The sequence below is a fragment of the Entelurus aequoreus genome, linkage group LG07 (genome assembly GCF_033978785.1).
Source record: "Entelurus aequoreus isolate RoL-2023_Sb linkage group LG07, RoL_Eaeq_v1.1, whole genome shotgun sequence".
NCBI classification, from domain to species: Eukaryota; Metazoa; Chordata; class Actinopteri; order Syngnathiformes; family Syngnathidae; genus Entelurus; species Entelurus aequoreus.
This window is the reverse complement of record NC_084737.1, coordinates 43,210,297-43,237,057: the sequence shown is the minus strand read 5'-3', so window position 1 is coordinate 43,237,057 and position 26,761 is coordinate 43,210,297. Positions and strand designations below refer to the sequence as shown.

At 41.7% G+C, this 26,761-nt stretch overlaps 1 protein-coding gene and 1 long non-coding RNA gene across 2 annotated transcripts in view; one reads left to right on the top strand and one right to left on the bottom strand.

Moving 5' to 3' along the window:
• Window positions 1–26,761, top strand: part of nkain4 (sodium/potassium transporting ATPase interacting 4) — a 135,132-nt gene that overhangs the window by 24,752 nt on the left and 83,619 nt on the right. The window lies entirely within an intron of this gene.
• Window positions 1,961–26,619, bottom strand: LOC133653076 (uncharacterized). Its single transcript, XR_009826652.1, has 3 exons — window positions 26,399–26,619; window positions 2,455–2,646; window positions 1,961–1,986 (listed from the first exon to the last, which is right to left on the bottom strand). It is a non-coding gene; the product is annotated as an uncharacterized LOC133653076 (long non-coding RNA).

Sequence of the window (26,761 nt, the reverse complement as noted above, 5' to 3'; positions counted from 1 at the left end):
TTGAGATAAACGGAAGGTGGGACACCGGCCGGTAGTTCACCATGAGGTCAGGATCGAGGTTAGGTCTTTTGAGTAGAGGATGAATAACCGCTTTTTTGAATGCTAGGGGAACAGTACCAGTGGAAAGTGATACGTTTATAATATTTAACACTGATGGACCTAATAAAACAAAAAGCTCCTTGATAAGTTTCCCAGGAATTGGGTCAAGTAAACATGTTGTTTGTTTTGTCCCATTTACACATTTTAACAATTCCTCCAATGTTATTTCATCAAAGAGGGAGAAACTATTTTGGAGGGCAGTGTCCGTCGTATATACAGTCGTAATTGTGTTAATAGAACCCAGTTGTAGCTGAGATGCATTGTCTTTAATCTCTTTTCTAATTACTTCAATTTTCTTATTAAAGAAATTCATAAAGTTATCTGCTGAGTGGGTGGAGCTACTGGGAGAAGTCCCTTGTTGGGTTAGCGATGCTACTGTACTAAACAAAAATTTAGGATCATTTTTGTTGAGGTGGATGAGATTTGAGTAATATTTAGCTTTAGCTGAGGTAAGCATGCGTTTATAAGTTATTAAACTATCACTCCATGCTTGATGGAAAACCTCAAGTTTAGTCGCACGCCATTTGCGTTCCAGCTTTCTACATGATAATTTCTGGGCTTTAGTTTCTTCTGTAAACCATGGGGTACGCCTTTTAGGGGTCCTTTTTAGCTTTAGCGGTGCTACACTATCAATGGTGTCGCGCAGGGCATCGTTAAAGTTGTTAGTGAGGTTATCAATAGAGCCCACATAATTTGGGAATGGTGCCATTACTGAAGGCAGTAGGTCAGTAAGAGTCGTCGTTGTGGCAGCATTAATGTTGCGGCTGCTATAGTAGTTATTATTATTATTATTAGTTTGTTGACAATGAGTCAGAACTTCGAATTTTATAAGGTAATGATCGGACATTACTTTAGTGTACGGGAGTATCGTAACTTTGGAGGTGGTGACACCCCTGACGAGCACTAGATCTATCGTATTACCGTTGCGATGCGTGGGTTCATTTATTATTTGTGTAAGACCACAGCTATCAATTATAGTCTGGAGCGCCACGCATGGAGGGTCCGATGGGGTATTCATATGGATGTTAAAGTCTCCCATTATGATTATATTGTCGGCGTGCGTCACTAGATCAGCAACGAACTCTGAAAATTCATTGATAAAGTCCGAATAGGGCCCTGGGGGGCGGTAGATGACAGCCAGGTGCAGAGGCAGCGGTGTGACAAACCTCACAGTACGCACCTCAAACGAGTTATATTTATTATTTAGGTCCAATAAGCCCAATTAGCAAAGAGAAATAAAAAAAGCATGTAAACAAACAGCTTTGTTATGTATTGTCAAAGGGAAGGAGGCGACACCAAGGCAGAACTGCGGTTTAGAAGGTTTATTTAAACCTTTGATGAATGTGTGGGGTGTGTATGCTACCACTAGTGAATGAATGCGGACGATGTGTGGAATTAACAATGTGATATTTACCAGTGGGTGTTTTCGGTGCGTGTTGAGTGAATCTTTCACCAAATCCAAGGGGGAAGGCAAAGAGGCAGTCAGCGGGGAGGCAAGCAGTCGAAGGCAGGAGAGAGGCAACGATGTCAATGTCCAGGCAGTGGTCAAGGATCGAGGGAGGCAAGCAAAGATCCGGGAGGGAGTCATGAGGCAAGACACGAACTCGGGTAACAGGGAAGACACTGTGGAAGACACAAAGGACATCAATAAGGAACGAGAAAGAGCACAAAGAAGGCAAGCAAGGAAAAAGGGAGGGGTGCCAGACGTGATGCTTACTCAGGGGAGATTGGCTACGTTCAGGCGAAGGTCTCCTGGGTCCGCTGGCTTTTATGCCGCTCCCTCTCGTCAAGTTTAGGTGTGCTGATGCACAATTGTTTGCAGCCTTGTTGCTGCGTGGGTGTGCCGCGCCCAGGGGCGTGTCCAGACGAGCAGCCAGAGGAGGAACTCTGACAAACAGTTCCAGGAGGAATGCGGTTACGAGTCCGCGCCGTGACAGTATACCCCCACCCCTTAGGCGAGGCACCCAACGAGCGCCGGGGAGCATCAGGATTGGCACGGTAAAAATCCTCTAGAAGCGAGGGATCGGCAAGGTAGGAGGCTCGTACCCAAGATCTGTCTTCTGGTCCATATCTTTCCCAGTCGACCAGATATACGAGCCCCCTACCTTGTCGACGGACCCTGAGGATTTCTCCAACTGTCCAAACCTGATCCCCATTCGGCAAGAACCTAGAGGGAGGGGGGGAAGGGACAGGAGGGGACAGAGCGCTCTCCGCTACCGGCTTTATCTGAGAAACATGTACCACTGAGTGTCTCTTGACCGAGGGTGGGAAAGCCAGCTTGACAGATACAGGGTTAATGATAGAGGTGATGGAAAAAGGACCCACATAACGTGGTGCTAATTTCTTAGATGGTACCTGAAGGTTAAGGTCCTTAGCCAGTAACAAAACTTGCTGTCCTGGCCGATAGGATGGAGCAGGAATGCGATGAGGGTTGGCGTTGCGGCACATTTTCACAGAAGCTCTCTCTAGAGCAGCTCGAGCGGCTCTCCACACCCTCTGTCACGTTCTGATATGGGCCTTAGTCGAAGGAACCGCTATCTCTTGTTCCTGTTGGAGAAACAAAGGTTGTTGATAGCCCAAAGAGCATTCAAAGGGTGACATACCGGTAGCGGAGCCCTTCAAGGAATTGTAAGAATACTCCACCCAAGGGAGAAACTTGCACCAGGTTGTGGGCTTCTTGCTGGCGACACAACGGAGCATGGTTTCCACGCTCTGGTTCGCCCTTTCTGCCTGCCCGTTGCTCTGGGGGTGGTATCCCGAAGTAAGACTGACCGAGGCCCCAATCCCCCAAAAAGCTCTCCAGACTTGTGAAGAAAACTGAGGACCCCAGTCAGAGACGATGTCTATCGGGATACCATGCAACTTGATGACGTGAAGGGTGAAGGCATGGAGTGGTGCGGCGATCCGGCTGAAGTCCTGGATGAAGCGTCGGTAGAATCCAGCGAAGCCGAGAAACCTTCGCAACTCCGTTCTGGAGGATGGCTGAGGCCAATCCACCACAGCATTCACCTTCTTGGAGACGGCTCTGATGTGCCCCTTCTCGACCACAAAACCGAGGAATTCCACAGATGAGGTGTGAAAGCTGCACTTCTCGGCTTTGACAAACAGACGGTTCTCGAGCAGTCTCTAGAGCACGATTCGCACATGTTCTTGGTGTTCCGCCAAACTTGGGAAAAGATAAGAATATCATCCAGGTAGACCACAACAAATTGATCAAGCCTGTCGCGCAGAATGTCATTTACAAGGGCCTTAAAAACGGCAGGCGCGTTAGTAAGTCCAAAGGGCATAACACAGTACTCGAAGTGCCCGAGGTGGCTGTTGAATGCAGTCTTCCATTTGTCTCCCTCCTTAATCCGCACCAGATGATAGGCGTTGCAGAGGTCCAACTTGGTGAAGATGGTAGCTGGGGCCAATGGTTCAAAAGATAAGTTGAGAAGCGGCAGGGGGTACTTGTTCTTTACCGTAATGTTGTTCAGATGACTGTAGTCGATGCAGGGCCTGAGTGAACCGTCCTTCTTGGTGACAAAGAAGAATCCAGCCGCTAGTGGAGATTTAGATGGAGTGATGATCCCTGAAGCCAGGCCCTCTGTGATGTATGTCTTCATGGCCTCCTTCTCTGGGAGTGACAGGTTATAAAGACGGCTAGCAGGTAACTTAGCCTCTGGGAGTAGTTCAATGGCACAGTCGTATGGTCTATGTGGGGGTAGACACTGTGCTTGCTCCTTGATGAAGACCTCAGCAAGGTCATGGTAGCAGTCTGGTACATGGGACAGGTCTGTCTTAGGGGAGCTGATACTGGGGCGGTGGACCGGAGGGGAAGCTGCCTAGAGACAGTTAGCGTGGCAGGGTGTGCTCCATGCCAGAATCCTACCCAGGACCAGTGAGGCGACGGGTGCTTCCAGAACCCAAAGGCTGATGGTCTTGCTGTGGTTTCCCGAAATGGTCATGGAAATGGGTTCAGTACGAAACCTGATGGGTCCCAAAGGTCGCCCGTCCAGGGCTTGAGCCGGAAGGGTCTTGTCCAGGTGGACCAGGGGAATGCCATTCTGTCGGGCGAATTCGTAGTCCATGAGACTCTCGTCGGCTCCTGAGTCCAAATATGCCTCAACTTGAATTGATCCTGAGCTCCACGCTAGGGTAGCGGGTATTAAGATGTTGGGGTTCTCTTTCTCTTGGGGGAAAGGCGTATGGCTCACCAGGATCCCCTCAGCTGGTGAGCCTGGTCTTTTGGTTTCGCCGGACAATAGCGAAGAATATGTCCGGCAAGACCACAGTAAAGACAGAGGCGCTGTCTGTATCTCCTCTCCTTTTCTTCACTCGATCCTGCAGGATCGAGTGAAGGCGTCCCGCGGCGTCCCCCCCATCCTTGGGGTGGTCGAAGACGGCCCGGAACTCAGCACGGAAGGCGGTGTAGTCCGAGCTTAGACCCAAGGTCCTGTCCACGGCAGCCGTAGCCCACTTGAGTGCCGGTCCAGTGAGCAAGGCAAAAATGAAAGCGATCTTAGCCCCATCAGATGAATAGCGTGAGGGTTGGTGTTGGAAGATAAGATCGCACTGTACAAGAAATCCCATCTCAGCTGCACTCGGGTGGAAGACAGGGTGCACCATGGACAAGTTGCGCCGCCTCATCGGCCAACACAGATGTCAGATACAAAAATTCTACCATATATATTTAATTCATTGTTGTGCAATAAGAGTACATTACATGGGTCCCCGCAAGTTTCTTCCCAACGGTGCCTCGCTTCCTCCTGTAGTGGTTTAACAGTCTGGGCATGTATTGGTCCAACTTTCCCAGGAATGTGGACTGCAGTGGCTTTGGTGTAATCTATGGAAGTATTATTTTAGCAAAAATTATTTGCAAACATGTATCTTAATCTGTGGGCGTGTAATCCAATTCGCAAGCATGTGTACTAATTTGTGTGTCTGTATATCAATCCGAGTGTGTGTAATCAGATCTGCGTACGTGTGTTTAAGGTCCGCGTATGTGTGTTTTAAGTGGTCTGTCTGTCCCTAATCAGAAAGAACCCTCGATAGGCTGTCTACTTACACGTTATTTTTGCGACACTTCTTCCGTTTAAGATTTGAACGCGTGCATCCAGATTTGTGTGTGTGTAATACAACCTGTGGCTGAAGCTTTTGTGATATGGCCTGACAATGCTGCAGTCAGACTGATTTGCCAGGTAGGCTGCTAACATCTAGGGCAGGGGTGGGCAATTAATTTTTACCGGGGGCCGCATGAGCAACCCGAGCACTGCTGGAGGGCCACACCGACAATATTTCAATTAAATTTTGCTTAAATTATTTTTGATATACCGTAAGATAAAAAATAATAATATTTTCATTTAACCTAACTTATCTTTATTCAAAAGCAGATGGCTTTTGATGGTTTTATTTTTAACACTTTCTTACACAACGCTTCCTGATGTGTAATACCATGCAAAAATTTAAATTTCTGTCACTTTATTCTGCATCCTCTTTGTTGTGAAGGTAGCACGCCTGTAAGGTGATTGGCGAAGAAGGAGGAAGCGTTGCTGTTGCGGAAATGAGGAGTGAGGATAGCTGTGCGTGTGGAAAGAACGAGATAAGTTGAGCTGTGTTAGTATAGCTTGCTCAATAAAAGTTTAAAAAGAGCGTCAGACTTGGTGTGCACTTCTTCTGGACGCTACAATTGATGTCACAAGTGGGATGAAATGCCTCCCAGTTCGCCTTGCCATCAAACCTGGGAGTCTTCATTGAGGGCGGAATTCCCCCATGGCACCTGTAGACACTGCCCCTCTCTCTGTCTGTCTCTCTCTCTCTCTCTCTCTCTCTCTCTCTCTCTCTCTGCGGCGAGCTCCTCACGTGGCGCGTACCTCCCGATGACGTAGCAGGCTGCGCACACAAGTAAGCAGTGCACTATGCGCAAAGTTTTACTTCTGACACCAATTGTAGCGTCCAGAAGAAGTGCACACCAAGTCTGACGCTCTTTTTAAAATTTTATTGAGCAAGCTATACTAACACAGCTCAACTTATCTCGTTCCTTCCACACGCACAGCTATCCTCACTCCTCATTTACGCAACTCAAGACAACATCAACTTCAGCAGGTCGTTACACTATATTCTTCAAACACAGCAACATGTTTACTACAAATTAAGCACACGGCTTTACCTTTACTTGGCAGTCCATGTCTTTTTTAAAACACGCCATTCGTCATCACCTTTTTTTTTTTTAGCGTCTCGGGGATAACCGGGCATCACTTGTCGCTGTGCGCCTTCACTAACAGGACATACACACCCATAAAAGACACTTTTCAAAATAAAAGCAGCACAGTTGTATTGCACGCACGACATAAATGTTTTTTTAAATTTATTTTGTAATTTGTGATTGCCGCTGCGCGCACGAGCATACGTCCACACGGAAGTCATACAAATAACGCTTTTCAAAACAAAAGCAGCACCGTTGTATTGCACACTCGAAATAGATACTTTTTTAAATTTATTTTGTAATTTATGATTGGCCTCACGCGGGCTGGACAGGGACGTACAAAGGGCCAGATGCGGCCCGCGGGCCGCAGAATGCCCAGGTCTGATCTAGGGCATATTTTCAGTGTTTTACTTCTTCGATTTGGTCTTCGACTTCCATGGAGGTAAATCAGGTTAAAAAGTTTTGTACCTGAAACAATTTGCTTTGAAACTGAAAGTTCAGGTTTTGATGTTGAATGTTGAAAAATACTTTAGTGTATTCAAAATATAAATTTGTTTCACACGTAAACATTTTTTGAATAAATGATTTATTTTCATTTTTCACTTTCATATATTTTGATATTTGATGTTTAAAATTTTTTTTATTAAATTTTTATTTTTTCCAGTTTATTTTTTATTTTTTTGAAGTTTCACATCTTCCTTTTTCAAATTCAAATCTTGTTTTTTTCAGGTTCAAACTTTTGGGCCTTTTTTCCATTGTAGGAGTGCGAGGGGCGTGGCCTCATGACAGACCAATCAGCAAAAGGATAAGGGGCGTCCTCTTCACATTGCCAATACATAGCAACTAATTCAGTTCAAGCCAACACCTTACACAGGTTTTGCATTGCGATAGTCAGAGAAAGAAATTACGGCAGTGAGACGTGAAGGCTGGTTGAAACAGCACCGATGACAAATACAAGAAATGGCCCGATAAACCGTGCCATATTATGAATTTCAACAGCCAAGCATTAAATTCAGATTTTTGCATTGCACCTTAAGTACAACACGCCAGTGATCCACTTGCTAGCACACGACACAGGTGACACATGTTGAAAATTAGGATGGTTTTGTGAAAACATGCAATTTAAATGGTCTGGCAAAGCTGTAAATTAAGCGCATGCTAACGTTAGTAACTCAACATCCATTTGTGATATGTCCTCACTAGTAGTAGCGCTGAGGAAGCAGTCAACAACCATAGCCAGATTCATATTGGCTGAGGTTTTGTTTACCATTAGTAAAGCTAAATATGTTCCAGACCAAAAATCATTCCATAGTCTCTCCTGCTTGCTTGTGTTACCATATCTGAGCTATTGAGTAGAAATATGGGGAAATAATTACACAAATACACTTCATTCACTAACCGTGTTACAAAAATGGTCAATTTGAATAATACATAGTATTGGATATAGAGAACATTCAAACCCATCATTTATTGAATACAAAATATTGATGTTCAATTATTTGGTGCATTTGCAAACAGTCAAACTTATGTACAAAGCAAACTATAACCTGCTACCCAAAAATATACAAGTCTTTTACAAAAACTAAGGTAAACATAACCTTAGAGAAAAATACAGTATAATCTAAAAAATTTGCATGCATGTACAACACTTACAACCTTTTGCATGTCAGTTTGTGGAATTTAGTTATGAATGGATCAATAAATAATATGATCCACTTTAAGAAACTGTTCAAACTCAAAGTGTTTACAAAGATGAAGGAAATGAATAATGAGAAGATCTTATTCATCCCATTATGTGAATCATAACTATGTATGATGATTTAATAATTTAATATTTACAATGTTATTTAAGTTAGGGTAAAAAATATAGAGTGATTTCTCTGTTAAAGCATGGGGATATGGGACCACCTTAAGGAACAAACATTCTTACCAATACAGTATTTTTTGTGTACATTGAAATGATTCCTATCCTCATCTTATCTTATAACAGCTAGCTACAAGCAATTATTTTCTTGCTTAAAAAAGTTAAAAAAGAACCATAAATCCCATCTCTAAAAGGATGTTGCAGAAACAAAAATACAACAGGAAGTAAAAGAGGGCTTACATTTACCCTTGCTGGAATAATTAAGCTTGTGGCAACAATTGTTCGAAATAAACTAATACCAGTTATAACCATTACCATAGCTAAGGTTGCTAGCTGAAAAAAATTGCATGTTGTCACAAAACAACCTTTCATTGTGAACATGAGTCGTCTCACCAATGCAAAAATCGGAATTTAATGCTTGGATGTTGAAATGCATAATGTGGCACGATTTGTCGGGTTATTTGTGCAATTTGTCGTCGGTGCTGTTGAAACCAGTCTCACTGGTGTCATTTCTTTCTTTGACAATCGCCATGCATAACCTGTATAAGGTATTGGCTTGCACTGAATTAGTTTCTATGTTCCTTGAAGGCAACGTGAAGAGGACACCCCTTATCATTCTGCTGATTGGTCTGTCATGAGGCCAAAGGGCCAAACGTCTGAACCTGAAAAAAACTGATTTGAATCTAAAAAAGAAAGATGTGAAACCTGAAAATAAATTAATAAATAAACTATAAAAAAATAAAATTGAATCAGAAAATTTTGAAAGATCAAATATGAGGTGGCGACTTGTCCAGGGTGTACCCCGCTTTCCCCCCGAATGCAGCTGTGATAGGCTCCAGCACCCCCCGCGACCTCAAAAGGGACAAGCAGTAGAAAATGGATGGATGGATGGAAATATCAAAATATATGAAAGTGATAAATAAAAATAAATAATTCATTCAAAAATTGTTTAAGTGTGAATCAAAAATAGGTGTTCATTTCTTTTTATTTTGAATACACTGATGTATTTTTCAACATTCAACATCAAAGTAAATTTGTTCAGGTACAACACTTTAGGCCCTGATTTACCTCCATACACTTCCTTTGTTGCACACTAACTTACTTAGTTCTGATGGTCAAAAGGTAGGTTTGTTTCTTGTGTAAACGAAGCAAGAACAATAATGCGAAACGATATATTAACTCTTTATTGCACACATTTTGTGTGTAAATGAAGCAGGAACAGCAACGTGGAGCAATATATTAACTGCACAACCCGACAACAAATACTACTTTAACCGACGGTGAAAAGGCAAGGTGTGCTCGCAATTCAAAGCCTAACAAAAAGCCGGGGGACAACTCTTATCTCAAATTACTCTTAAGTTACCATACTCATGAGTTGAAGTACCACTGTATAACACAATATAGCACAGCACTAACCTGAAGACGCCGTAATTTGCGTACCGTCTTATGCTCCTGATCTTCTCTGAAAGCATAATTTTGGTACTGGGTGTGTATTTGGGTTGAGAACCCGAGTTATTGGAGAAATGTGAGTCCCTGCTGGTCACAGTAGATCAACACTTAATTATGCAACTTATGTTTTAGGATATGGTAGGTCAGAAACCAACATGACCAAGCAACCAACAGTAAACGAAACATAATTTCTTAGCTTGTTTGCCACACTTTTGTAATTAAAAGCAACATTTATGGGTAATGTGCCCAAAAGGTACTTTGATGTATACAATGTAAACTGAGTTGTCAGAAAACACTGTTGGTGGTAGGAAGCCTCATGGGATTGGTGATGCCCTGTACACATCCTGCTCTCTGGACTGTCACTCTAAATAGAGCCCCATGTTTATTTTATATCACCACAAAGGATCCCCACCCAACATGGAACCATTCATGTGTAGCTTTGTGATTTGATGAGATGCAATGTCAGATTCTGACACCACCATGCATCTTTAGTGATCAGATCTCGGCTTTAAATCAAGGTGTGAATACTTTAGTGACACATGAGTGCACATTTGCAGGAAGTCTGAGGGCTGCAAATAAATCAGTCAGTCTTTGGGGTGCTTATTTGCACAGAGAGAATTAAAGGGAATCCGATCACAATTTGACTAATCTGTTGCAGACCCTGAAGGTGCATTTACACTGCATGGTTCAAGTGACTCAAATACAAATGTTCCCCTTGCGGCATAGTAAAAAGAAGATTGCATAGAATCGCATATCCTCAGATTGGAGTTAGGCCTCTTTCAAAGGTGGATACAAATCTAATAATGAAAGACCTCTTCCGCTGGGAATGCAACATCCATGGTAATTGACAACAACAGGGAAAGCCTAGCACATATTTTTTTTGTTAATTATGGTATAATAATGGCACATATGCCATTGAACAGAGCATTGTAGTCAGTGGAGTAATGCCCGAGATATCTGCATTTACAAACCCAAAACCAGTGAAGTTGGCACGTTGTGTAAATTGTAAATAAAAACAGAATACAATGATTTGCAAATCCTTTTCAACTTTTATTCAATTTAATACACTGCAAAGACAAGATACTTTACGTTCGAACTGGTAAACATTAGGGCTGTGAATCTTTGGGTGTCCCACGATTCGATTCAATATCGATTCTTGGGGTCACGATTCGATTCAAAATCGATTTTTTTTTTCAATTCAACACGATTCTCGATTCAAAAACGATTTTTTCCCGATTCAAAACTATTCTCTATTCATTCAATACATAGGATTTCAGCAGGATCTACCCCAGTCTGCTGACATGCAAGCAGAGTAGTAGATTTTTGTAAAAAGCTCTTATAATTGTAAAGGACAATGTTTTATTAACTGATTGCAATAATTTGCATTTGTTTTAACTATTAAACGAACCAAAAATATGACTTATTTTATCTTTGTGAAAATATTGGACACAGTGTGTTGTCAAGCTTATGAGATGCGATGCAAGTGTAAGCCACTGTGACACTATTGTTTTTTTGTTTTTGTTTTTTTATAAATGTCTAATGATAATGTCAATGAGGGATTTTTAATCACTGTTATGTTGAAATTGTAACTAATATTGATACTGTTGTTGACAATATTCATTTTTGTTTCACTACTTTTGGCTCTCAATTGCTCTGTTTATTGCAGTTCTGAGTGTTGCTGGGTCGGGTTTGGTTTTGGAATTGGATTGCATTGTTATGGTATTGCTGTGTATTGTTATGTTGGATTGATTAATTTAAAAAATAAAATAAAATGAAAAAAAAACAATTAAAAGATAAAAATAAATGAAAATCGATTTTAAAAAAATGAGAATCGATTCTGAATTGCACAACGTGAGAATCACGATTCGAATTCGAATCAATTTTTTTCCCACACCCCTAGTAAACATTGTTATTTTTTGCAAAAATTAGCTCATTTGGAATTTGATGCATGCAACATTTTTCTAAAAAGTTGGCACAAATGGCAAAAAAGACTGAGAAAGTTGAGGAATGCTCATCAAACACTTATTTGGAACATCCCACAGGTGAACAGGCAAATTGGGAACAGGTGGGTGCCATGATTGGGTATAAAAGCAGCTTCCATGAAATGCTCAGTCATTCACAAACAAGGATGGGGCGAGGGTCACCACTTTGTGAACAAATGCGTGAGCAAATTGTCGAACAGTTTAAAAACAAAATTTCTCAACGAGCTATTGCAAGGAATTTAGGGATTTCACCATCTACGGTCCGTCAAATGGTTCAGAGAATCTGGAGAAATCACTGCACGTAAGCGGTAATGCCCGTGACCTTCAATCCCTCAGGCGGTACCGCGTCAAAAACTGACAAACTGTAAAGGATATCACCACACAGGCCCAGGAACACTTCAGAAAACCACTGTCAGTAACTACAGTTTGTCGCTACATCTGTAAGTGCAAGTTGCAACTCTACTATGCAAAGCCAAAGCCATTTATCAACACCACTCAGAAATGCAGCCAGCTTCGCTGGGCCCGAGCTAATCGAAGATAGACTGATGCAAAGTGGAAAAGTGTTCTTTGGTCTGACGAGTCCACATTTGAAATTGTTTTTGGAAACTGTGGACGTCGTGTCCAACGGATCAAGAGGAAAATAACCATCCGGACTGTTATAGGCACAAAGTTAAAAAACTAGCATCTATGATGGAATGGGGGTGTATTAGAGCCCAAGGCATGGGTAACTTACACATCTGTGAAGGCACCATTAATGCTGAAAGGTACATACAGGTTTTGGAGCAACATATGTTGCCATCCAAGCAAGGTGTGGACACCCCAGTTTATTTCAGCAAGACAATGCCAAGCCACATTCTGCGCGTGTTACAACAGCGTGGCTTCGTAGCAAAAGAGTGCGGGTACTAGACTGGCCTGCCTGTAGTCCAGACCTGTCTTCCATTGAAAATGTGTGCCGCATTGTGAAGCGTAAAATACGACAACGGAGACCCCGGACTGTTGAACAACTTAAGCTGTTCATCAAGCAAGAATAGGAAAGAATTCAACCTGAAAAGCTTCAAAAATTGGTCTCCTCAGTTCCCAAATGTTTACTGAGTGTTGTTAAAAGGAAAGGCCATGTAACACAGTGGTAAAAATGCCCCTGTGCCAACTTTTCTGCAATGTGTGCCTGCCATTAAATTCTAAGTTAATGATCATTTGGAAAAGAAAAAAAAAAAAAAAGTTTCTCAGTTCGAACATTAAATATCTTGTCTTTGCAGTGTATTCAATTAAATATAAGTTGAAAAGGATTTGCAAATCATTGTATTATGTTTTTATTTACTATTTACACAACGTACCAACTTCACTGGTTTTGGGTTTTGTAAATCTCTGGGTCAATAGTCGATCTAATAACAATCAGCGATTTTCCTTATTTATTTATGTATTTATTGTTCACGTCTGTGAACTTGCTGCACGATATCACTCTGATCTTAAGGGAATACCAGCTCTCCATATCGCCCAGCCGACTCATATGACCATTCACACTTTTAATATTCTTCAATTTAACAGGCCATTAAATATGATGAGATAACCTTAGCCGGGGGAAATCCGGTGTGCGTCCATGTACTCATATATGCACAAGGCTGAGCAAGTGTGACTGTATGTGTTCCATTTCAATGACACTGCAATATGATTCGATAATGGAAATAAAACTAGGACTATTTGCAAACCCATTTCTCTCTTTCCATTTGACGGTTGCGGCAGTGCCATTTGTTATACGATGACATCACAGAAATTGCTTTGGGAGCACCAGCAGCCAGGATGACTACCTTGACAGATTCTACTGTCTTAAAGGGCTGCAGACGTTTAAAAAATCATCCACCTTCTTCTAACCCAGCGTTTCTCAAAGTGTGGGCCGCGCCCCACTGGTGGGGAATAGAGACATGACAGGTGGGGCGCGAGGAACGGGAGGAAATTTCACTTTGATTTTTTTTTAATTTTTATTATTATATTCTTTGATTTTTTTTTTTACTATGCTTTCATTTTCTATACACACTGGAAATCACTTTGTGATTCTGTCTGTGAAATCCGCTATATAGATAAATGTAAATTACTTATTTTTCCTGTAGGCTTTACATTTCTAGGTAGGAGCGAAAGTTTATTGACATAGCAACAGTAACTAATGGGGGCGGGGCTAAGCGGAAGCTTTGTGAATGGCGAGTCACTGTGCGAGGATTTGCTGTTTTGCAAATACATAAAAAATAGAGCCACTGCTGATGAGCTGTTCAAGATAATGGACAGTTTCCTCAAAGAACACGACCTTCAATGGGAAAACTGTGTGGGCTTTTGCTCTGATGGCGCGCATGGCAAAGTCAAGAAACGGGCTGCAGGCTCTAATAAAGAGGGTTGCGCCAAATGCGCATTGGACACAATGTGTCATTCACCGGGAAACACTCGCGTCAAGGCAGCTCAGCCCCGAATTCAATGAGGTTTTAACAGTGGCAGTGTCAAGCCTGCAACCCCGATTTGAAAAGCTGTGCAGTGCAAAACAGGCTCATTGCAGCCACTAATGCTGGAGTACTGTAAAACTCATGTTCACTTGCCCTGTCCTCCTTTTTTTGGCAAAGATTGCAAAGTGGCACTTTTATTTTCATTTATTATTGAACTTGATGCAAGTTATTTGATTTATTATTGAACTTGATGCAAGTTATAACACTTTTATTTGATTTATTATTGAACTTGATGCAAGTTATAACACTTTTTTTGATTTATTATTGAACTTGATGCAAGTTATAACACTTTTGTTTTATTTATTATTGAACTTGATGCAAGTTATAACACTTTTGTTTTATTTATTATTGAACTTGATGCAAGTTATTTGATTTATTATTGAACTTGATGCAAGTTATAACACTTTTATTTGATTTATTATTGAACTTGATGCAAGTTATAACACTTTTTTTGATTTATTATTGAACTTGATGCAAGTTATAACACTTTTTTTGATTTATTATTGAACTTGATGCAAGTTATAACACTTTTGTTTTATTTATTATTGAATTGATGCAAGTTATTTTATTTGATATTGAACTTGATGCAAGTTATACCACAGCTGCACAGTTATTTTATTTATTATTGAACTTGATTTTATTTTATGTTATTGAGTTTGAATGTATAAAACTTGATGTTACTTGATGTTCGATAAATTTGAAAATGTTAAGCTTGGCATTAGCGTTCTGTTGGGGCGATGGGGGCAGGTGGGGCTTGAAAACTCCCCCTTGTCCAAAGTGGGGGATGACAAAAAAAGTTTGAGAACCACTGTTCTAACCAATGATAAGATAGTGATGGTACAATGACTCACTCAGGCTTGTTTGACTGGTGAAAAATGAGTTCTCAGACTTTAATTGGCATGTGTAGTCACAGTGAGCCGATGATGTCATTACATATGTTATCATTTCCCAATGACTAATTTCACCTGATGGTGGGTTAACACATAAATACTGACTAATTTGTGCAGCTGGAAGCTAAGACTAATACAGGCCCAAATATTTCAAATATTGCAAATGCATCCACTGATAGACTCACATTGGCTGGAGGCAAAGTGGAGATTAAGTTAGGGAGATACACCAATAGAGAGAAGCATTCCCCTCATGCAAGTGTCATTTCCATGTTGTGTGTCATCTTGGGTCACATCCTTCCACCAATGTAAACTTTACTTTATCAACACAAACTGCATCACTGAACTTTTAATGAATACACAGACTTGTCACTGGTGTGGAACCTTGTTAATTATATGGGTACTTTCCTGTACAATGTTTGTTTGTCTAATCTTGAGCGGGTTTGTGCTGAAAACAACATTTTGTTGTACCTGTGCAATGACAATAAAGATCATTCCATCAATGACTGTATAATAATGATGTATTAATTGTATATATACAAACATGTTTTTTTTTAAATAGAAAATCAATGTGTGTTATATGTATGGTTAAAACTATTTTAAATTATCAAGGCTCTCTGCCTGATCAGTAAAACCAGAATACGAACAGCATAAATAGATGATCTCGTGTTGCTTTGACCTAAAGACCATATTTCAAACTGTGAGGCCCAAAGTGCCTTTCTACCAATTAATCCTATCTCAGCTGTTTGAGACCAAGCACCACCATGGGCTATCTATCAGTCCATCTATCCACTTCTCAAGTGTGTCCAGTAAAAGCCAGACATACCGATTGGTACCATTAGTTGCACAGGCTGGTCCTTCAGGCTGGAGAAATGGCTTTACCCAGGTATGAATTGTTGGAGTGAACTTTTCGATACGCACCTTAATGCCTGCTGGGAGTGAAAGAGTGAAGGCAATCTTGGACAAAGCGATAGTCCTCTGAATCACTACTTGTCTCATTTATGTCTTTTTTTTAAACTACATCTGGAACACAGCAGCTGTTTTAAATTGGTTCAGAGATGCATTAGCTTACTTGTTAGGCAGTTTCACGGACCACTTCTTTTAGATTGTGTGTAGTAGTTGGTCCAATAATGTTATCACACCTCTGTACTTTTTGAGTGTTCGGAACAAAATTATTGTGTTCTTATCTATTTGTGGCTTGTTATTAAAGGCCTACTGAAATGATTTTTTTTTATTTAAACGGGGATAGCAGATCCATTCTGTGTGTCATACTTGATCATTTCGCGATATTGCCATATTTTGCTGAAAGGATTTAGTAGAGAACATCGACGATAAAGTTTGCAACTTTTGGTCGCTGATAAAAAAAAGCCTTGCCTGTACCGGAAGTAGCGTGACGTCACAGGTTGAAAGGCTCCTCACATTTCCCCATTGTTTACACCAGCAGCGAGAACGATTCGGACCAAGAAAGCGACGATTACCCCATTAATTTGAGCCAGGATGAAAGATTTGTGGATGAGGTACGTGAGAGTGAAGGACTAGAGTGCAGTGCAGGACGCATCTTTTTTCGCTCTGACCGTAACTTAGGTACAAGCTGGCTCATTGGATTCCACACTCTCTCCTTTTTCTATTGTGGATCACGGATTTGTATTTTAAACCACCTCGGATACTATATCGTCTTGAAAATGAGAGTCGAGAACGTGAAATGGACATTCACAGTGACTTTTATCTCCACGACAATACATCGGCGAAGCACTTTAGCTACGGAGCTAACGTGATAGTATCGGGCTTAACTGCAGATAGAAACAAAATAAATAAACCCCTGACTGGAAGGATAGACAGAAAATCAACAATACTATTAAACCATGGACCTGTAAATACACGGTTAATGCTTTCCAGCCTGGCGAAGCTTAACAATGCTGTTGCTAACGACGCCATTGAAGCTAACTTAGCAACGGGACCTCACAGAGCTATGCTAAAAACATTAGCTATCCACTTACGGCAGCCAGCCCTCATCTGCTCATCAACACCCGTGCTCACCTGCGTTCCAGCGATCGACGGAGTGACGAAGGACTTCACCCGATCATCCGTGCGGTCGGCGGCTAGCGTCGGATAGCGCATCTGCTATCCAAGTCAAAGTCCTCCTGGTTGTGTTGCTGCAGCCAGCCGCTAATACACCGATCCCACCTACAACTTTCTTCTTTGCAGTTTTCATTGTTCATTAAACAAATTGCAAAAGATTCACCAACACAGATGTCCAGAATACTGTGGAATTTTGCGATGAAAACTGAGCTTTTTGTATTGGATACAATGAGTCCGAATACTTCCGTTTCAACGATTGACGTCACGCGCATACGTCATCCAGTGTTTCCCATAAACTGCCAAGATACCTGTGGCGGTGGGGGCGTGGCTATGGGCGTGGTCACCATGACATCGTCGAGTAATTTGCATAATTTACTACAATGATATGATTTTCTCTAAAAAGGCTAAAAAAATGTATATTTACTAATTAATAATAACAGTTTTGTTTTAAACGTCCATCCATCCATCCATTTTACAATATAATTACAACACTTTATGTACATATTTATATATAGATTTGAACAATAAGTTATTCACTGAAATATATTTATTAATTGTGGTTCTTACAAAAAATATATCTTATAAAATATAAAAGCTAAAATGTCTCTTAAAGCTCTGCCCCTTTAATTAGTGCATACTAAATAATTTAACTTTAGCCTACTACTACAACCATATTATTTACCAGCAACATAAAGTGAAACAGAGGCAGAGGTGTCCTGCCACAGTCAGTAACAAATAAACAGAAAACAGTAGTGGTCAAATACAAATAAGGCAACAAGAGAAGTATCCTACACTTCTCTTTTGTAAAGTAAATCTGAACAGCCTATATGGGCATGTACATCAACTATATGATTTGCCTGAGAAGCTGGACAGGACAATAAAAAAATAAAAAATGTTTTTTTATTTGTGGCGGATGTAATTCTTTCGTGGCGGGCCGCCACAAATAAATTAATGTGTGGGAAACACTGCCATCATACATAGACGTTTTCAACCTTTAGTTTAGCGGGAAATTTAAAATTGCACTTTATAAGTTAACCCGGCCGTATTGGCATGTGTTGCAATGTTAAGATTTCATCATTGATATATAAACTATCAGACTGCGTGGTCGGTAGTAGTGGGTTTCAGTAGGCCTTTAATGCTGGGTTATGGGATAACTGTTAAGCGCGCAAAAAAATGCATCCTTGGTCGGTATACAGACTTGCCCACAGGTGAACTCTGATGCCTTTGCGACGTTCTCAGATTTCCTATGCAGCCCTTAAAAACAGTTCTTTTTGTACCCTAACTGGTAAACAAGTACCAACCTGACATTATTGTGTACTGGCATATTGTATACAAACTATTTATGTAGTTAGTGTAGAGCACTTACTCCTTGATTCTAATTAGCAACATATTACAACATAAATGTATCACTGTACAGTATTTAAAATTAATTGCTGGTTCCACCATGATTAGACTTCAATCAGATCTTGCAACATGGATGTTTTGTTTATTTATGTTTAGCTGACAATGCAGGAGCCAACAATCCTTGAAATAATCAAATCGCATTGATTAAGCCTTAGTGTCCACATAATTTTATTAGTGTGCATAGGCGAAACGTTTTGTGTGGGTAACAATTTCCCACATGCACACCCTAAATGCCAACCAAAAGAACTGGTCAGCCTCCAGGGAGTCATTTGTGCACAGAGGCGATCAGTGGGAGGCTTTTACGGGCCACTATGTTGCCGGTTTACTACTCCTGGAAGATTGTTGGCGATCAAATTCCACCCCACTCTCCAGTAATCTGCTCCCTCTGAGATGTGGGCTAAATTAGCTATATGAGTATGAATGATGGTGTGTGAGATCTTTTCCCCTTTGATTGATTGTCATCATCGTGATGGACTATTGAGTTAGTGGTCAATGTGAAAGGCGGAAGAGAGCTTGTGCACAAACGCAAAACTCTCTCATGCCTGAACACTTCTATTATGTACTGTAACATACACTGGAATTTTTTCAGGTCTATGCATAATGGATACATAAAGGTACCTGAGTGCAATTAAGTGTAAAAGGAAATCTTTACACTCACAAAACTGTCCCTTTGACAAAAAAAGGTAATGAATGCATTTAAAGGCCTACTGAAAGCCACTACTACCGACCACGCAGTCTGATAAATTATATATAAATGATGAAATCTTAACATTGCAACACATGCCAATACGGCCGGGTTAACTTATAAAGTGACATTTTAAATCTCCCGGGAAATATCCGGCTGAAACGTCGCGGTATGATGACGTATGCGCGTGACGAAGTCAGCGTAACGGAAGTTATGGTACCCCGTAGAATCCTATACAAAAAGCTCTGTTTTCATTTCATAATTCCACAGTATTCTGGACATCTTTTGCAATTTTTTTAATGAACAATGAAGGCTGCAAAGAAGACAGTTGTAGGTGGGATCAGTGTATTAGCAGCGGACTACAGCAACACAACCAGGAGGACTTTGTTGGAGCGCCAGCCGCGCTAGCCGTGCTAGCCGTGCTAGCCGCCGACCTCACCTTGACTTCCTACGTCTCCGGGCCGCCAAACGCATCGGGTGAAGTCCTTCGTCCTTCTGCCGATCGCTGGAACGCAGGTGAGCACGGGTGTTGATGAGCAAATGAGGGCTGGCTGGCGTAGATGGAGAGCTAATGTTTTTAGCATAGCTCTGTGCAGTGCGGTTGCTAAGTTAGCTTCATTGGCGTCGTTAGCACAGCATTGTTAACCTTTGCCAGCCTGGAAAGCATTAACCGTGTATTTACATGTCCACGGTTTAATAGTATTGTTGATTTTCTATCTATCCTTCCAGTCAGGGGTTTATTTCTTTTGTTTCTATATGCAGTTAAAGCAAGATGCTATCACGTTAGCTCGTAGCTAAAGCATTTCGCCGATGTATTGTCGTGGAGATAAAAGGCACTGAATGTCCATTTCGCGTTCTCGACTCTCATTTTCAAGAGGATATAGTATCCGAGGTGGTTTAAAATACAAATCTGTGATCTACAATAGAAAAAGGAGAGTGTGGAATCCAATGAGCCAGCTTGTACCTAAGTTACGGTCAGAGCGAAAAAAGATACGTCCATTACTGCCTCTCAAGTCATTCACTGTAACGTTCCTCATCTACGAATCTTTCATCCTCGCTCAAATTAATGGGGTAATCATCACTTTCTCGGTCCGAATCTCTCTCGCTCCATTGTAAACAACGGGGAATTGTGAGGAATCCTAGCTCCTGTGACGTCACGCTACTTCCGGTACAGGCAAGGCTTTTTTTTATTAGCGAGCAAAAGTTGCGAACTTTATCGTCGATTTTCTCTACTAAATCCTTTCAGCAAAAATATGGCAATATCGCGAAATGATCAAGTATGACACATAGAATGGATCTGCTATTCCCGTTTAAATTTAAAAAAATCATTTCAGTAGGCCTTTAAAAGTCACCTAATTGAAAGAAAGATGTAAAAAAAGCCATTATGAGTTGTAATGTGATTCTATTTTAATCATATTATGTTTTATAAACCAGAAAAAAATAAAATCATCATAGGTCCCCTTTAAATTAAAACAATCAAAATATTTTTCATGCGGGACCTTGCAGTTAATGTATTAATAAAAAGCTGCTATACTAAGTCACAAGGGATGTAACGATAAATGGTATTAAAGATAACCGCGGTAGAACACTTAATAGTTAGTATGACCGTTTTAAAATAAAATGATTGAAAAACCTTGTTTGATCATTTCACTTTAATAAACTCACAAACTGACTGGCTTAAATGTTAACATGAAAAGAAGACACAATATCATCTTTACCCATTAAGAAACCACATACCCCAATCTAAGTGTATTTAAACACATTGCTGTCTGAGCAACTAAGCTATTCAATTGTGCACATTGAACCTACAGTCTGTGCTCTCTTGATCGTTCTATATTTAGAGGAATACTAGATGGAAGTGTTTTTATGATGGGTTCAAGGACTGCTGAACAGAGTAGTACGCCACAAAGTCTATCAGAAATAATAGATATTAATAATATACTTCATTTGTTACACGCTTTTTGTTTAAATAAATATTAAAGTGCTGCAGTATAAACCAGTATTTAAAGCAATACAAATGTATCCATTAAAACAGATACAACACAAGACTAAAACACTGTCAGTGAAATATAAGAAACACAAACATGCAAAATACTGGGTTTTAACAGTGTGTCTATTTATTTTGGATACATATGTTTATTTATTTATTTTGGGAGATATAGTATTAGCTATACATGCATTACCTGTATATAAGGTTCCCACAGAATGGAAATCTATTTGCGTGTGTGGTCGAAGTGGTGTCATCATGACCTCATCATATTATTTGCATAATTGATACAGATGTATGCATTTCTTAAAATGCTAATTCAATGCTACTGTATATGTATGTATGTACACACATATACATATGTAACTATATCTATGTACTATATACGTATACTGTGTATGTATGTATATATAGATTGTTAGATTGTGTGTGCATGTATATATGTATATTTGTTTACATACATATACATATGTATATATGTGTGTTTATATATGTATATATATACTGTATATATATATATGTGTGCGTGTGTATACAAATATATATACAGTATGTATATATGTACAAAACCCAAAACCAGTGCAGTTGGCACGTTGTGTAATTCGTAAATAAAAACAAAATACATCGATTTGCAAATGCTTTTCAACTTATATTCAGAATAGACGGCAAAGACAAGATATTTAATGTTCGAACTGAGAAACTTTTTTTTTGTGCAAATAATCATTAACTTAGAATTTTATGGCAACAACACATTGCAAAAAAGTTGGCACAAGGGCATTTTACCACTGTGTTACATGGCCTTTCCTTTTAACAACACTCAGTAAACATTTGGGAACTGAGGAGACCACATTTTTTAGCTTTTCAGGTGGAATTCTTTCCCATTCTTGCTTGATGTACAGCTTAAGTTGTCTCCGTTGTCGTATTTTACGCTTCATATTGCGCCACACATTTTTAATGGGAAACAGGTCTGTACTACAGGTAGGCCAGTCTAGTACCCGCAGTCTTTTTACTACGAAGCCACGCTGTTGTAACACGTGGCATGGCATTGTCTTGCTGAAATAAGCAGAAAAAGACGTTGCTTGGATGGCAACATATGTTGCTCCAAAACCTGTATGTACCTATCAGCATTAATGGTGCCTTCACAGTTCCCAAACGTTTACTGAGTGTTGTTAAAAGGAAAGACATTGTAACACAGTGGTAAAAATGCCCCTGTGCCAACTTTTTTCCAATGTGTTGCTGCCATTAAATTGTAAGTTAATGATTATTTGCAAAAAAGAAGCAAGTTTCTCAGTTCGAACATTAAATATCTTGTCCTTTACACAAAGTGCCAACTTCACTGGTTTTGGGTTTTGTAAAATGGATGAACATGACCAATAAATTACAAATTATAATACAAACGTTGTAGCCCGGTTTTTGCAAGCACAGTCCTTTTTTGTCAGCTTCAACAATCTGCTTCTTGCTTTTATATTAATTTCCCGACAATGATGAACAACAATTTTGACCTAAATGAAGTTTTCATATTAAATTCAAATATCGGAGTTTAGGAGCATCATCCTACCGCATTGTGGACGAGCGCACTCTTTGCTGACCTACATACAAAAAGATGTATTACTCTATTCATTTCCTTCAGCCTCTCCTTCATCCAGGGGATAGGCCACGATGGAGCCCAGTCATTTCAAATCAACTAGTGTCACCTTTAATTTTCTCTTAGGTGTCCCACTTTTTAACAGTTCCACTTTACTTGTCAATTGTCATCCTCCTATTTTGCTCCGTTCACTAGAGTCAAGTGTTATCTTCGGGTGAACAGTTTCGTGGCTCTCAACCTCATTGGAGGTCACTTATTTCACCCACTGTCACTTCCCACTGTGTCAGTGGAGTTTTTGCCCTTGCTCTCACTGCTAAGGACTGTTCACTTTTAATTATCCCTCTATATTTGATCATCTCCCCCTGCCTGTCGGTCACAACCTAACATTTCCATTTCATTAAGAGGAGCCTGCTCCATTGTATGTATGTGTGTGTTTGCATGGACATGTGTGTGTGTAGTGTGATTGGGGCGGAGTTCCCTCCCTCCCCTCATTTATCTTCAAGAGATTAGATGAAAATGACATGTCAACACACAGCGCACACACAGCATTGTCGCATGAGGCTCTCGCATGGACAGGCACACACCAACACACAGTAGGAATGCAATTGTATTAAAATGGCAATGGAATCCTAATTAAACGGTTTTTGCTCCTTTCCAGCATGAACCCCATCTGAATGCCAAATGACTTGATGCTAATAAATTATGAAATTGCTAGTGTATGCCCCCATGCAAGGGTAAAGTGAAGGAAAGTAGTTTTAATAAATAAAAATGATAGTCTTTATGTAAAAATCCTAAAAAGAGCTAACGATGTGAGTGTGGGAAATCGAGAAAACTTTAATCTAATTTTCGTGGTTTTTACATGCTTGTGCACATGAATGTGTGTTCATGTGAACACATTGTTTACCTGCATGTAATTTAATTAATCAATCAATCAATCAAAGTTTATTTATATAGTTTGGGAATCGAGATTATGAGGCGAGAGAGCAGTAGTTCTGAGACGGTGAGTTTATTATCAGACTTCCATTAACAACCACTTTCACCCATAAGTGTGTCCCCTTATACTGTATGTGGTCACATCCAGCCTATCCAGCAATCCCCAATCTAGTGGTGATAACATTTAGAACTCGCTCATGCCGACCATCCAAGTCTATGACAAAGTTCTTGAGCCATGCCTTCACCACCTGAAAGTGGCCGTCGTATTGAAAGCTGGAGTGGGGAGCAATGACCACAATGACGGAGGAACACAAACTTTGGCGCCAGGAGGACCTTGGGCATACAAAAATGAGGCAAACATTGATGCATGGAGACAGGCACCACTGCCTTGGTGGCCCTCTGAGCAACAGGGCGATAGGCCACTAATGTCTGTTAACCCGAGGTTGAGGGCAAGATGTCACCTGGCACCATCACAGGCTGACCATAGACCAATTCAGCAGCAGAGGCCTGGAGGTCCTCCTTCAGAGCTAAACGCCTACCTAACATAACCCTCGGTAAACGGTCAACCCAGCCACTGTCTGTGAGACTAGCCTGCAGGGCAGCCTTTAGCGAGCGATGACACAGATCGTTTGCTTGAGAGTGGTAAGCAGTAGTGCAATGCAGCTGTACCACCAGTCCTACAGCCATTGAGTTCCACAACTCTGAAGTGAACTGAGCTCCCCTGTCTGATGTCAGGTCAAACGGTGTGCCAAACCGCAAGACCCAATTAAAAAATAAAAGCCCAAGCCCACCTCCAAAGACATGTACCTGGGGATAGGTTGATTGGCAGCACTAAATTGGCCCTAGTGTGTGAATGTGTGTGTAAATGTTGTCTGTCTATCTGTGTTGGACCTGCGATGAGGTGGCGACTTGTCCAAGGTGTACCTCGCCTTCCGCCCGAATGCAGCTGAGATAGGCTATAGCACCCCCCGCAACCCCGAAAGGGACAAGCGGTAGAAAATGGATGAATGGATGGATCTCGTTCTTTGTTGTGGACGAGAGTGGAATTACCTCTGGCCATCTGGTAGTTCTATTCACCATAGTGAGGAGATGAGTGCACTCACGAGAGGAAGGCAGTGGACCCACCAGGTCCACATGCACATGGTCAAACCGCCATGTGGAAGGGTTCCAGTACTGGTGGACTTTGGCCCGGACATCCTTCCGCATGACTGGCCAGACAAATTTGGTGCCATACAGCCTCACAGATGCCTTCACGCCGGGGTGAGAGAGAGCATGCGCGGCGTCAAACACTCGCCTGCCCCTAGCCGCAGGAACCATGGGACGAGGTGGACCAGTATAAATGTCACAAAGCAATGTGGAACCATTGCCTTGGCAGGGAACTACCACAAATTGCAAACCGGTTACCACTGTGCGCCAGGCCTGAAGATCTGCATCCCCGCTCTGATCCGCTGCCATCTCCGCAAGGTCGAGAGACAGGTGTACAGCACTGACAAGCACCCATTTTGTATTCCGGCAACATCCCTAATTTTAGTTGTAAACTTGGGAGATGGATGCAAGCTGGCGTTGCTGCGGGGCAGACCATGGGTCTGAGGTTTTAGCCATGGCAAAAGTCAGAGGTTTGTGGTCCACAAAAGTGGTGAAATCGCGACCCGCCAACAGGAACCTGAAATGGCGGGTCGCCAGGAACAAAGCCAGGAGCTCCATGTCACAAGTGCTGTATTTCCTTTCAGCAAATAAAACATAACAGTTACAAAAATTGACTATTCCCAGAAACTCTTGAAGCAGCTTGACACTGAGTGGGCCTGGAAACTTGGAAATTGCCTCCACCCCTGTAGGCAGGGGAACAGCAACTTGCGAGGACACCTAGTGGCCAAGAAAGTCAATGTCTGTTACTCCAAACTGGCTCTCAGGTTCTCAATCAGGCCATACTCATTAAAATGGCTAAACTGCAGCCGTAAATGTTACACATGTTCCCTGGCTGACGTACTGGCCCCAGAATATATAAAAAAGTGGTAAATCCCATAAAACAGAGTCCATGCGCCGCTGAAAAGTCTGTGCTGCCACCCGCAGACCAAATGGCATCCTCAAAAACTCACATAATCCAAAAGGAGTTATTATGGCAGTCTTAGGTATGTCCAACTCATGTACAGGTACCTGATGGTAGCCACCCACCAAATCTACCTTGGAGAGAATGGGTGCTCCAGCCAACCGTGAAGAAGAGTCCTGTATGAATGGGATGGGGTAACGGTCCGGCTTGGTGACATTATTCAGTCAGCAAAAGTCACCACAAGGCCTCCACAGCCCACCAGGCTTCGGTACCATTAGTAGAGGCAAAGCCCAAGAACTGTTGGAACGCCATACAATCCACATTCTCTCCATATTGGAAAACTCCTGCCGTGACAGGGCCAGTTTAGCAGAGTCAAGCTGCCGTGCCCGGGCGAAAACAAGCAGGCCTGTTGTAGGGATGAAGTGCGCCACCTCGTGTTTCACAACCGCTGCCAAAAATGTCAGCACAGTCAGTTCTGGAAACTCAGCGAGAAGCCGTTGATAATAATCCCCCACAGTGAGCATGTTGGCTAAAGCCATTGGCTTTGGCCCTCCTAGTGTGCACGCAATAGTGAAGAAAGTGACAGAATCAATTAAATGGCCATTCGAGATGTCCACCAACAGTCTATTTGCATACAAAAAAATCTGCCCCTATAATAGGTACGGCCACAGAGGCAATAAAGAAGTCGCAGGTGAACATACGGTCAGAAAACGAAACAGTCACTGACCTGGTGCCGAAAGTACGGCTGGTGGTCCCATTGGCGGCGATCAGTGGGGGTCCACGGCCGTCTTCCACCGCGTCCACGGCCGATGCAGGCAGGTTACTCCGCTGGGTGCCAGAGTCCACCAGCCAGCGGCGGCCTGACAAGCCGTCGGTGACAAACAGCAGCTTATCCGCTCTGCCCGTGCTCACTGCAGCTACTGAGCACCAGCCCTAGCGTTTCCCTGGCACCGGAAAGCGCAAGGCGGCCCGCAGCGCTTTGCCTTGGTCCCAAAACGGTGGTGATAAAAGCAAAACTCCGCCTCTCTACGCCGATGGTCCAACACTGCAGCCACAGCGCCAGTATCGAGCTCCTCCGGTGCATTCCAGG